Raw genomic sequence first — 12,199 nt, 5'->3', positions numbered from 1 at the left:
GTTTTTCTGATGTTGTAAAACCATTGACTGATTTGACTAAGAAGGGTGCTGATGTTGCTGATTGGTCCCCTGATGCTGTGGAGGCCTTTCGGGAGCTCAAGCGCCGCTTTTCTTCCGCCCCAGTGTTGCGTCAGCCTGATGTTGCTCTTCCTTTTCAGGTTGAGGTCGACGCTTCTGAAATCGGAGCTGGGGCGGTGTTGTCGCAGAGAAGTTCCGACTGCTCCGTGATGAGACCTTGTGCCTTTTTTTCCTGTAAATTTTCGCCCGCCGAGCGGAATTATGATATTGGGAATCGGGAGCTTTTGGCCATGAAGTGGGCTTTTGAGGAGTGGCGTCACTGGCTTGAGGGGGCCAGACATCAGGTGGTGGTATTGACTGACCACAAAAATTTAATTTACCTTGAGTCTGCCAGGCGCCTGAATCCTAGACAGGCGCGCTGGTCGTTGTTTTTCTCTCGGTTTAATTTTGTGGTGTCTTACCTACCGGGTTCTAAGAATGTTAAGGCGGATGCCCTTTCTAGGAGTTTTGAGCCTGACTCCCCTGGTAATTCTGAGCCCACAGGTATCCTTAAAGATGGAGTGATATTGTCTGCCGTTTCTCCAGACCTGCGGCGGGCCTTGCAGGAGTTTCAGGCGGATAGACCTGATCGTTGCCCACCTGGTAGACTGTTTGTTCCTGATGATTGGACCAGTAGAGTCATCTCTGAGGTTCATTCTTCTGCGTTGGCAGGTCATCCTGGAATCTTTGGTACCAGGGATTTGGTGGCAAGGTCCTTCTGGTGGCCTTCCCTGTCACGAGATGTGCGAGGCTTCGTGCAGTCTTGTGACGTTTGTGCTCGGGCCAAGCCTTGTTGTTCTCGGGCTAGTGGATTGTTGTTACCCTTGCCTATCCCGAAGAGGCCTTGGACGCACATCTCGATGGATTTTATTTCGGATCTGCCTGTTTCTCAGAAGATGTCTGTCATCTGGGTGGTGTGTGACCGTTTCTCTAAGATGGTCCATCTGGTTCCCTTGCCTAAGTTGCCTTCTTCTTCCGAGTTGGTTCCTCTGTTTTTTCAAAATGTTGTTCGTTTGCATGGTATTCCGGAGAATATCGTTTCTGACAGAGGGACCCAATTCGTGTCTAGATTTTGGCGGGCATTCTGTGCTAGGATGGGCATAGATTTGTCTTTTTCGTCTGCTTTCCATCCTCAGACTAATGGCCAGACCGAGCGGACTAATCAGACCTTGGAGACATATTTGAGGTGTTTTGTGTCTGCGGATCAGGATGATTGGGTTGCTTTTTTGCCTTTGGCGGAGTTCGCCCTCAATAATCGGGCCAGCTCTGCCACCTTGGTGTCCCCGTTTTTCTGTAATTCGGGGTTTCATCCTCGATTTTCCTCCGGTCAAGTGGAATCTTCGGATTGTCCTGGAGTGGATGCTGTGGTGGAGAGGTTGCATCAGATTTGGGGGCAGGTGGTGGACAATTTGAAGTTGTCCCAGGAGAAGACTCAGCTTTTTGCCAACCGCCGTCGTCGTGTTGGTCCTCGGCTTTGTGTTGGGGACTTGGTGTGGTTGTCTTCTCGTTTTGTCCCTATGAGGGTTTCTTCTCCTAAGTTTAAGCCTCGGTTCATCGGCCCGTACAAGATATTGGAGATTCTTAACCCTGTGTCCTTCCGTTTGGACCTCCCTGCATCCTTTTCGATTCATAATGTTTTTCATCGGTCATTGTTGCGCAGGTATGAGGTACCGGCTGTGCCTTCCGTTGAGCCTCCTGCTCCGGTGTTGGTTGAGGGTGAGTTGGAGTACGTTGTGGAAAAGATCTTAGACTCTCGTGTTTCCAGACGGAGACTCCAGTATCTGGTCAAATGGAAGGGATACGGTCAGGAGGATAATTCTTGGGTCACTGCCTCTGATGTTCATGCCTTTCATAGGGCTCATCCTGATCGCCCTGGTGGTTCTGGTGAGGGTTCGGTGCCCCCTCCTTGAGGGGGGGGTACTGTTGTGAAATTGGATTCTGGGCTCCCCCGGTGGCCACTTGTGGAATTGTACTTGTGTGCATCATCCCCTCTGTTCACCTGCTCCTATTAGGATGTGGGAGTCGCTATATAACCTTGCTCCTCTGTCAGTTTCATGCCGGTCAACAATGTAATCAGAAGCCTTCTGTGCATGTTCCTGCTACTAGACAACTCCTAGCTAAGTTGGACTTCTGTCCTTGTGTGTTTTTGCATTTTGTTCCTGTTCACAGCTGCTGTTTCGTTACTGTGTCTGGAAAGCTCTTGTGAGCGGAAATTGCCACTCTGGTGTTATGAGTTAATGCTAGAGTCTTAAAGTAATTTCTGGATGGTGTTTTGATAGGGTTTTCTGCTGACCATGAAAGTGCCCTTTCTGTCTTCATGCTATCTAGTAAGCGGACCTCGATTTTGCTAAACCTATTTTCATACTACGTTTGTCATTTCATCTAAAATCACCGCCAATATATGTGGGGGCCTCTGTCTGCCTTTTGGGAAAATTTCTCTAGAGGTGAGCCAGGACTGTCTTTTCCTCTGCTAGGATTAGGTAGTTCTCCGGCTGGCGCTGGGCATCTAGGGATAAAAAACGTAGGCATGCTACCCGGCCACTTCTAGTTGTGCGACAGGTTTAGTTCATGGTCAGTATAGTTTCCATCTTCCAAGAGCTAGTTCTCATATATGCTGGGCTATGTTCTCTCGCCATTGAGAATCATGACAGGAGACCGTGCAGACAGCTGTAAACGGCGCTGCAAGGCCCAAAAACCCTCCTCTACGTTATCCTATGTAGTGTTTTTCCACAAGTTAGCTGGAGACGGGTGGAAAGACACTAATAGGAATTTTTTGAAAAAATGTGCAGCAGCCTGCACTACTTAAAACAAAAGGAAAATTGATTTTACGGTATGACGCAGTGAAGAACCCTGAGCTGGAGACAACCAGGCTATGGCTGCTCACAGACTACAGGGCAAGCTGCAGTCACACGGAGACCGTGCAGACAGCCGTAAACGGCGCTGCAAGGCCCAAAAACCCTCCTCTACGTTATCCTATGTAGTGTTTTTCCACAAGTTAGCTGGAGACGGGTGGAAAGACACTAATAGGAATTTTTGGAAAAAATGAGCAGCAGACTACACTACTTGAAAAAAAAAAAAAAAAAAAAAGAACAGTATGAGGCAATGAACCACCCTCCCTGAACTGAATACAACCAGCTATGGATGGCCTATGGCTGCACTCAGACTAGAGAGTGGGCTGCACTCACACACACACACACACAGACCTTGCAGATCGCTGTGAAAACAGCGCTACAAGGCAAAAGCAAGGTGATTAGTAGGTGAACACAGCGGTTGCTAAATTAGCCTTTGAAAAGCACAAAGAAGCAAATCGCTATCTCTAAACTGGCCCTCAGTCAGCAAACAGCGTCCTGTCACTAACTGAATTCACAGCAGAGTGAGTGCAAAATGGCGCCAGCGACTTTTAAACTGCATCATGACATCATTTCAGCAGCCAATCACAGCCTTGCCAGTAGTTTCAGGCCCTCCATGCTGAACAGGATGTGCCCACACTTGGAATCATTCTCATTGGCTGATTTCGTACAAATTTGTGCAGTTTGAATCCTGGGAACTTCCGATTCCGGTATCCGATACGCGGCAAGTATCGGATCTCGGTATCGGAATTCCGATACCGCTAAGTATCGGCCGATACCCGATACTTGCGGTATCGGAATGCTCAACACTACTCCTGACTGATCCAGACTAAAACTAGCTCCTCCTCCAAACCAGGATCTTTATTCAGGGAAGCTGCCCTAAAACAGGGTTTGGAGCTCCCCCTCCTGGCCTGGATTCAGAAGGTGTTGTGTATGTGATTTTCCTGCCAAAGAGATCCCTCTTGTTTTCAGGCATAGCACTACCCTCCCCGAGAGGAAGGCAGCACTACTGTGGTACCTGAACTCCTGGGATGCCACATTACCCTCCGTTAAATCCAGCACTCCTGGACTGGGAAAAGAAACATAAACAACAGGTTAGATAAGACATTTTTGTAAAATACTTGAACAGGTTAATAATTATTCATCCCTAAAGGGAGGCACGGTTCTTGAACGTTGCAATAAACATTTTATAAATGTACATCTGGTCTTATACCAGGGTGTCCCTGTTTATATTAAACAGTACGGAAGCGAGGGACCCATCATAAACCGCCAACGTAGGTTTGAGCGGGCTACAAGGCGTATCCTGACCTGGGGTTCAGCCGCGCTAGACGGTTTTCTGCTTCAGAAATATCCAAACAAAAAAAGTTGTTAAACCGCACTCTTAAGTGTCCAAGTCTTTAAAGACCAAGAAGCGCACGTCAAAACCAGGGAGTCCATGCCAGAACGTGTTCCATATCCAGATAAATCCTTGAAAAAGGTCTCTGAACTGAAACGTCGCCACAGGAGGCAGAATAAAATGTAAGATTTATCTTCACTACAGTTTGAGGCGCTGTTTTTTGGTTTTCTGCTTCAGGTCTGCGGGAACAAGGCCCTACCCACGCCGGCAAAGTGGGTAGAACCAGGGTGCACCTTGACGGTGCCAAACTATTTACAAAGACAGTTTTTGGGTAATTCACTGTCCATTACCCCATTGTCCTTTTTAAACTGGAAAGAAAATATATGTACACATTTCAAGCAGGTAACCCCAATTATTGACTTTTTAGTCCCTGTAACGAGCTGGGATTTGACCCTTGGTGTTACGAGTAGACCTACGTAGTTCCTGGTCTAACATGTTTGCTTTAGCTGTTGTGTACCCACTACTGTCTGCGCTACTTGTGGGCCTGCATTGTGTAGGTAAACTGGGTAATTGTCTGCGACTTCTTAGATTCACCATAGGTCTGACAGATCCACCAATAGCAGAGGGTGGATTCTCTGGTTTCACTGCTGGGGTGACGTTTGCTGCTTGAACCTGCTAGTGTAAAGTCTCTTCAGGTTCAGGATGGTTCTGAGTCACTTCTTCTGATATTTCCAACTGGGGAAAAGTCAAGACAGGTATCACTATGGCCTGATGTATTTGAGTCCAAGACTGGGGAAAATCTCCAAGAACGGTGTGGATTCTCTTTTCTTCTTCCTCCATGGGTTGAGAAGTTTCTGGATTTTCTTCTTTGTTCCTCAGTTTATCAGGGCATACTTTAAGGTGATCTCTGGATACCACAGTTGAAGTTTCTCCTCCAGCTTTACTTATAAGGCATACTTTTGTATTGTCAAAGTTGGATGGTAAGATAGTATATGGTCCTGCTTCCCACTGGTCGTCAAGTTTATGCATTCTTCTCTTAAGGTACCGTCACACTAAGCGACGCTGCAGCGATACAGACAACGATGCCGATCGCTGCAGCGTCGCTGTTTGGTCGCTGGAGAGCTGTCACACAGACCACTCTCCAGCGACCAACGATGCCGAGGTCCCCGGGTAACCAGGGTAAACATCGGGTTGCTAAGCGCAGGGCCGCGCTTAGTAACCCGATGTTTACCCTGGTTACCAGTGTAAAATGTAAAAACAAACACTACATACTCACCTTCGCGTCCCCCGGCGTCCGCTTCCTGCACTGACTGAGCGCCGGCCCTAACAGCAGAGCGGTGATGTCACCGCTGTGCTGTACTTTCACTTTGCGGCCGGCCGGAGTTCACAGTCAGTACAGGAAGCGGACAGCGAGGGACGTGTGACAGACATCAGAGGGTGAGTATGTACTGTTTGTTTTTTTACATTTTACACTGGTAACCAGGATAAACATCAGGTTACTAAGCACGGCCCTGCGCTTAGTAACCCGATATTTACCCTGGTTACCATTGTAAAACATCGCTGGTATCGTTGCTTTTGCTGTCAAACACAACGATACACGGCGATCTGACGACCAAATAAAGTTCTGAACTTTAATCAACGACCAGCGATATCACAGCAGGATCCTGATCGCTGCTGCGTGTCAAACACAACGATATCGCTATCCAGGACGCTGCAACGTCACGGATCGCTAGCGATATCGTTTAGTGTGACGGTACCTTACGCTTTAGCACTTGTTCTCCTGGTGACAAGGTGTGAAGAAACCAGATTGTATCTTAATTTCCCAGATAACCATGTTTTTACAAACCAAAAGAACTGGCTTTTTATCTGTATATTGGCTTGTGAATTTAAGTGTTTATGTCTGGTGGGTCAAGAATTATTGCAGAACAATGGGGAGACATAGAGCGCAATAGAGTCTTATCCACGTTACACAGAGGAGAAAATATACCAAATGTGCTCACCTGGTTAGAATGAGATTAGAGCATGTAGATAGCGGCTGCTGCAGATCCACAGGTCTTCACCGACCAGAGAAAATAATGTCTTCAAAGGGAGATTTGTAGTTAAAATTCTGCGCTGCCGCTAAGATGAATTTCAGGAGAGTATAGTTGATTCACTCCTGTATTTCCTGATGAAGGGGGCATGAGACCCCTGAAACGCGTTGAATAAAACCACTGTGAATCAACTATACTCTCCTGAAATTCATCTTAGCGGCAGCGCAGAATTTTAACTACAAATCTCCCTTTGAAGACATTATTTTCTCTGGTGGGTCAAGAAGACAGACTTGCCAACTGATATACTATCTAACATACTGTGTAAGTCTGTAATAGTGACGGTACATAGGGTGTGTTAAGCTTTGTTTATTGATGTGTGCTGATATGCTAATACATCCCATCATCATTGTTTACCTTATCTTGATGTTAGACTGAAGGACCATGGGTAATTCTAAAAATAGCTTACATGCCTTGGGTATAAACAGACTCAGAGATCACATCCTGGGATTGTCTCCCCACTAAGTTATTATACGTGGAACACAAATGTGTAACTACATGACCCTCATATCTACATGGACCTCACCGATAATAAGGCCAATGTCCAGGATACAATGCAAATGCATAACAAAGAAGCAGCCGTGCCGTATGTGAAAAGGCAGTCTAGCTAACATTGGACATAAGGCCGGCAAGGGCGTCACAAAGAACAATACACAATAGTTATTTACCTGCGGTCATGTTACCAGAATCAACAGGGGGGAGATCACTCAGCCAAAGCGCACCTCGACGCGCGTTTCGCTATAACAATAGCTACGTCAGGAGGTGGAGTGCTATTGTTGCCATGATCATTTTATAGCTATCTGTAAATCTTCCTACGCTTGTCGATATCTCTTCTCTGTGTATATCACAGGTGGAATAACGTCCCTGGGAGCTCTGATATAACATCTACCATTATCTCGGCGAGTCAGTGGAAGGGTGAGGCCCTGTAATGTGCACCATCTTGGGGTAATTGCTGAGATTGTTCTGTTTGCTATTGTGTGTTGTGGTTCAATAAAGTATTGCCACACTGTTTTACCTTAACCCTGTGTTGTCTGTGTAGTGTATTGCCCACCGGGAGATAGAGCCAGTGTTTAGTGGTATGAGCCCTGGTCCATGCAGTCTTGCTAAAGACAGCTGGGCCAACGGACGCGAGCACCCACTGACCCCGTTCCTTCACACAAGGGAATTGCAGAGGCACGTTGGTTATAGTCTCTCTCGTTTTTGTCTTGCCTGGGACAAGCTTCTTTCTACACACTCTTGTACTTGGCGGTGCTTCTGTTGTCGCTCAGTATCCCAATCTGCATCTGGTGAGGTAGTTTCTGGGGTAAGGACTCCCATTTCAAGATCAACAGGTAATTTGCTATATCTTCCTCTCATCAGGTATGCTGGAGTGCAGTTGGTGGAATTCACTGGGATGTGATTGTAGAGATCTACCAAGTCTGGCAACATCTCTGGCCATAAGTTTCTTTCATGCAAAGGCAAGGTTTTCAGTAAGTCAATTACTATTTGATTAATCTTTTCACACATACCGTTGGTTTGTGGGTGGTACGATGTTGTTCTGATCTTTTTACATCCGTGCAGGATGCAGAACTCTTGAAACACTTCCCCTTCAAAGGCTGGGCCTTGGTCGGTAAGCACCTTCTCAGGGTATCCGTGTGGTTTGCAAAAAAGTGTTGCTGGAAGGCTTTGGCTGCTGTCTTCGCTGTCTGGTCCTTGACAGGTACTACTACCAGGAATCTGGAGTAATGGTCCACAATGGTCAAATCATAGACATACCCTGACCGTCTTAGAGTTAGCTTTACGTGGTCTAAGGCCACCAGTTCAAGTGGCTGATTGGGGACTATAGACTGTAGGGGTACCCTCTGGCTGTCACGGTCCTTTATTTGCAGGTTGCATGGGCCACACTCTCTGCACCACTTTTAGATGGCTTTTCTCATGCCAATCCAGTAGAACCTTCCACGTAACAGGATCTCTAACTTCTTCCATCCGAAGTGTCCTGCTCCATCATGGTATGCTTCCAGAACCATTGACGCATCTTGTTTTGGGACCACTATCTGCCAGACCAACTCATGAGTGTGTGGGTCGACATTTCTCCGGCACAGCTTACCATCATACATAAACAATTTGCCTTTCTTTCCACAGCTGCTGAGTCTCTTGTTCAGCATCTAGACCAGCGTGCGAATCAGTTTGTGTCAGCAGCTCTTTGACCAGACGGACTGCTGGGTCACAATTCTGCATCTCTGCCCACCCATGGTGGGGCAATGGGTTCAGCATGGCTTCTTGCTTGTTACTGTGCCTGTTCCTCAGATAATGAGAATACTGAGTCGCTACGGGGCGATGGAAAGCTGGTAACTCTATCTCTTCAAGAACCTCATCTTCTCCCACTTCTGGTAAGTTGGGCATCCTGGACAGCGCATTGGCATTCTTATGCCCTGCACGGTACTTGATGGTGAATTCATAGTTGGACAACCGGGCCATCCATCACTCCTCCAAGGCATCTAGTTTTGCCGTCTCCAGGTGAGTCAGTGGATTGTTATCCGTATAAACTGTGAATCTTGCTGAGGCCAGGTAGTGCTTGAACCTCTCTGTTACTGCCCAGACGATGACGAGGAACTCCAGCTTAAAGGAACTGTAATTTTCGGGGTTCCTTTCCATGGGACGAAGCTTCCTGCTGGCGTAGGCAATTACCCTTTCTTTGCCTTTCTGTACCTGGGACAGTACTGCTCCCAGTCCCACGTTGTTGGCATCTATATACAGCACAAACGGTTGGTCATATTCTGGGTAGACCAGTACCTCATCTCCCGTGAGAGCCAACTTCAACCAAGAGAAGATCCCTCAAGCCTGTCATTCCAGTCAAACTGGGTATTCTTACCCTTGGTTTTCTTAGATTGGTCCACTAACAGGTCTTGCAGTGGTGCTGCTATCTTGGTGAAGTCTTTAATAAATCTTCAGTAGTAGCCTTCCAACCCGAGGAACTGTTGGACTTCATGGATGTTACTGGGCTTCGGCAAGTCTCTGATCACAGTGACCTTGTCAGGGTCTGGTGCCACTCCTTCAGAGCTTACCACATGGCTCGAGTACTGCACTTTGGGTTTCAACAGGTGACATTTAGACAGTTCCACCTTCAGGCCAAAGTTAGACAGAGCTTCAAACACTTCGGCCAGGTGCTTCAGGTGGTCCTCATAAGTCTTGGAGAATATGATGACATCATCCAGGTATAAGACGGTTTTGAAGTTCTTGTGCCCGAGACAGCACTCCATCATCCATTATTTCTGCAGTGGTGCGGGTGTCAAAGGTGATTTTGAGTTTGGCAAAGATCTGCTGCACAGTTCCTTTTTCCATATCTGGCCAGGATTTTTCTTCTCTTAGGGCCGCGCCAATCAGTTGACCAGTTAAGATGTTAACTTTTTGATGCGCTTTCAGGGGATAGACTTCAAATAGGCTGCAGTGCCTTTCCTTAAAGTCACTTAAGGTATGGCACTCTCCGGAATACTGTGAAAGCCAGGCCGCTCCAGGAACATATGGCATGGACAGCGGCATGATGGGCATCATAGCTGTGGCAGGATCCAGACGGCTTACTGGAGCTGCGGCCACTGCGGTGCCTGGTAGCGGTATGGGGTCCTTGGCTGCATCTACCGCGGGGCCTGGGGGCATCACTGTGCCTGCGGGTGCGTCCGCTATGGGGCCTGGGGGTACTATGGGGCCTGAGGCTGCGACCGCCGCCAATCCTCCTCCCGGGTCAGATATGGCTTTTCCCCCCCGCTAACCAGGTAGAAGCCTGTGTCTCTCCTCCGGAGTCTGTAACGGTTCGACGATGCGCAGTCTGCAGCGGTTCCCGTTCCTCCGTCCAGCACTTTGCTGCGTTCCTCTCAGTGCAGCACCCGTTTCTCTTCTTTATGCTTTTTTCAGCCAGCTCCACCCACAAAGGTACGTCTACTTCCCCTCGTGCTCCAAGCAATGGCAGCTTTCAAAGAAATTGTCAGTCTCTGGCACACACAGTACCTGGCGATGCCAGGTCACAAAATCCTGTTTGTGATGCCAAAAAGATGAGTCGCCCACCAGGGCAGTGGGGTACTCGCTACTTGGTCCGGTCGGCTATTAAAGGGGATGTCACCGTGGCTGCAACCCGGTCCGTGGCCCTGGGACTCACTGTAAAAGGGAACGGTTTTTAAAGGGGAATTGTGAATAAGTCTGTCGTGACACTTCCTGTGGTGTTTAGTCGATAGGGGGACAGACGCTGCTTTAAAGGGGTCCTCTGGGGGATGTTGCAGCAATGATGGTGATGCTTCCCACAGGTGAAGTGGGGTCCTAGAGTGTATGGTGGTGATGACGGTTGCCGGTAAATGAGTAAAGGACACAAGTTGTAAGTCTTTACCTGGTTTACTGTAGTTGGCAGGCCTGTTATGATCCGGTGGTAGGATCACCAAACTGACCTGATAGGTAAACCTGAATATTAGGACGAGCTCTGGGGATGTGGAAACTATACTGACCGCAACCCTAATCCTATCCAAACACACTAAATGCAGCCGTGGAGCGTTACCTAAAAACCTAGACGCCTCTTCACAGCCTGAGGAACTAACTACCCCTAGAGAGAAAGCAAAGCTTCACTTGCCTCAGAGAAATAACCCCAAAGTTTTAGACAGCCCCCCACAAATAATAACGGTGAGTTAAGGGGAAAATACAAACGTAGTAATGAAAAACAGGTTTAAGCAAATGAGGCCCGCTAACACTAAATAGACTGAAGATAGTAAGGGATCTGTGCGGTCAGTACAAAACTATCAAAAACATCCACGCAGAAAATACAAGAACCCCCACACCGACTCACGATGTGAGGGGCGCACTCTGCACCCCAGAACTTCCAGCAAGCGAAAAATCACATATAAGCAAGCTGGACTGAAGTCATCATATATTGAGAAACATTTTCAAGAGAAATATGAGCAAACAAGAACTAGCAAGACTTAGCTTCTCCAGATGGAGACAGGTCACAAGGAAGTCCAGAGAGATCAGAACCAGTACTGAATACAACGACAGCAGGCAACAAGTAAAGGTCCAGGTGGAGTTAAATAGGAACCAGCATAGCAGGAAATGAGGCAGCTGAGCCCAGCTCCAGACCCGCAGTATCGCTAAAGGCCACCAGAGGGAGCCCAGATGGAATTCACAACAGTACCCCCCCCTTGAGGAGGGGTCACCGAACCCTCACCAGAGCCCCCAGGCTGATCAGGACGAGCCGAATGAAAGGCACGAACCAAATCGGCCGCATGGACATCAGAGGCGACAACCCAGGAATTATCCTCCTGACCATAGCCCTTCCATTTTACTAAGTACTGAAGCTTCCGTCTCGAAACACGAGAATCCAAGATCTTCTCCACCACATACTCCAATTCTCCCTCGACCAAGACCGGAGCAGGAGGGTCAACAGAAGGAACCACAGGCACCACATATCTCCGCAACAATGACCTATGGAACACATTGTGAATGGCAAATGATGCTGGGAGGTCCAAACGAAATGACACAGGGTTGAGGATTTCCAAAATCTTATAAGGACCGATGAAACGAGGCTTGAACTTAGGAGAGGAAACCTTCATCGGAACATAACGAGAAGACAACCATACCAAATCCCCCACACGAAGTCGGGGACCCACACAGCGACGGCGGTTAGCAAAGCGCTGAGCCTTCTCTTGTGACAATGTCAAATTGTCCACCACGTGGTTCCAAATCTGCTGCAACCTATCCACCACAGAATCCACCCCAGGACAGTCAGAAGGCTCAACCTGACCCAAGGAAAAACGAGGATGAAAACCAGAATTGCAATAAAAAGGCGAAACCAAAGTAGCAGAACTAGCCCGATTATTGAGGGCGAACTCAGCCAATGGCAAAAAAGTCACCCAATC

The sequence above is a fragment of the Ranitomeya variabilis genome, chromosome 3, assembly GCF_051348905.1.
Source record: "Ranitomeya variabilis isolate aRanVar5 chromosome 3, aRanVar5.hap1, whole genome shotgun sequence".
Lineage (NCBI taxonomy): Eukaryota > Metazoa > Chordata > Amphibia > Anura > Dendrobatidae > Ranitomeya > Ranitomeya variabilis.
The sequence above is the reverse complement of the archived record's forward strand: the minus strand, read 5'-3'. Positions refer to the sequence as shown.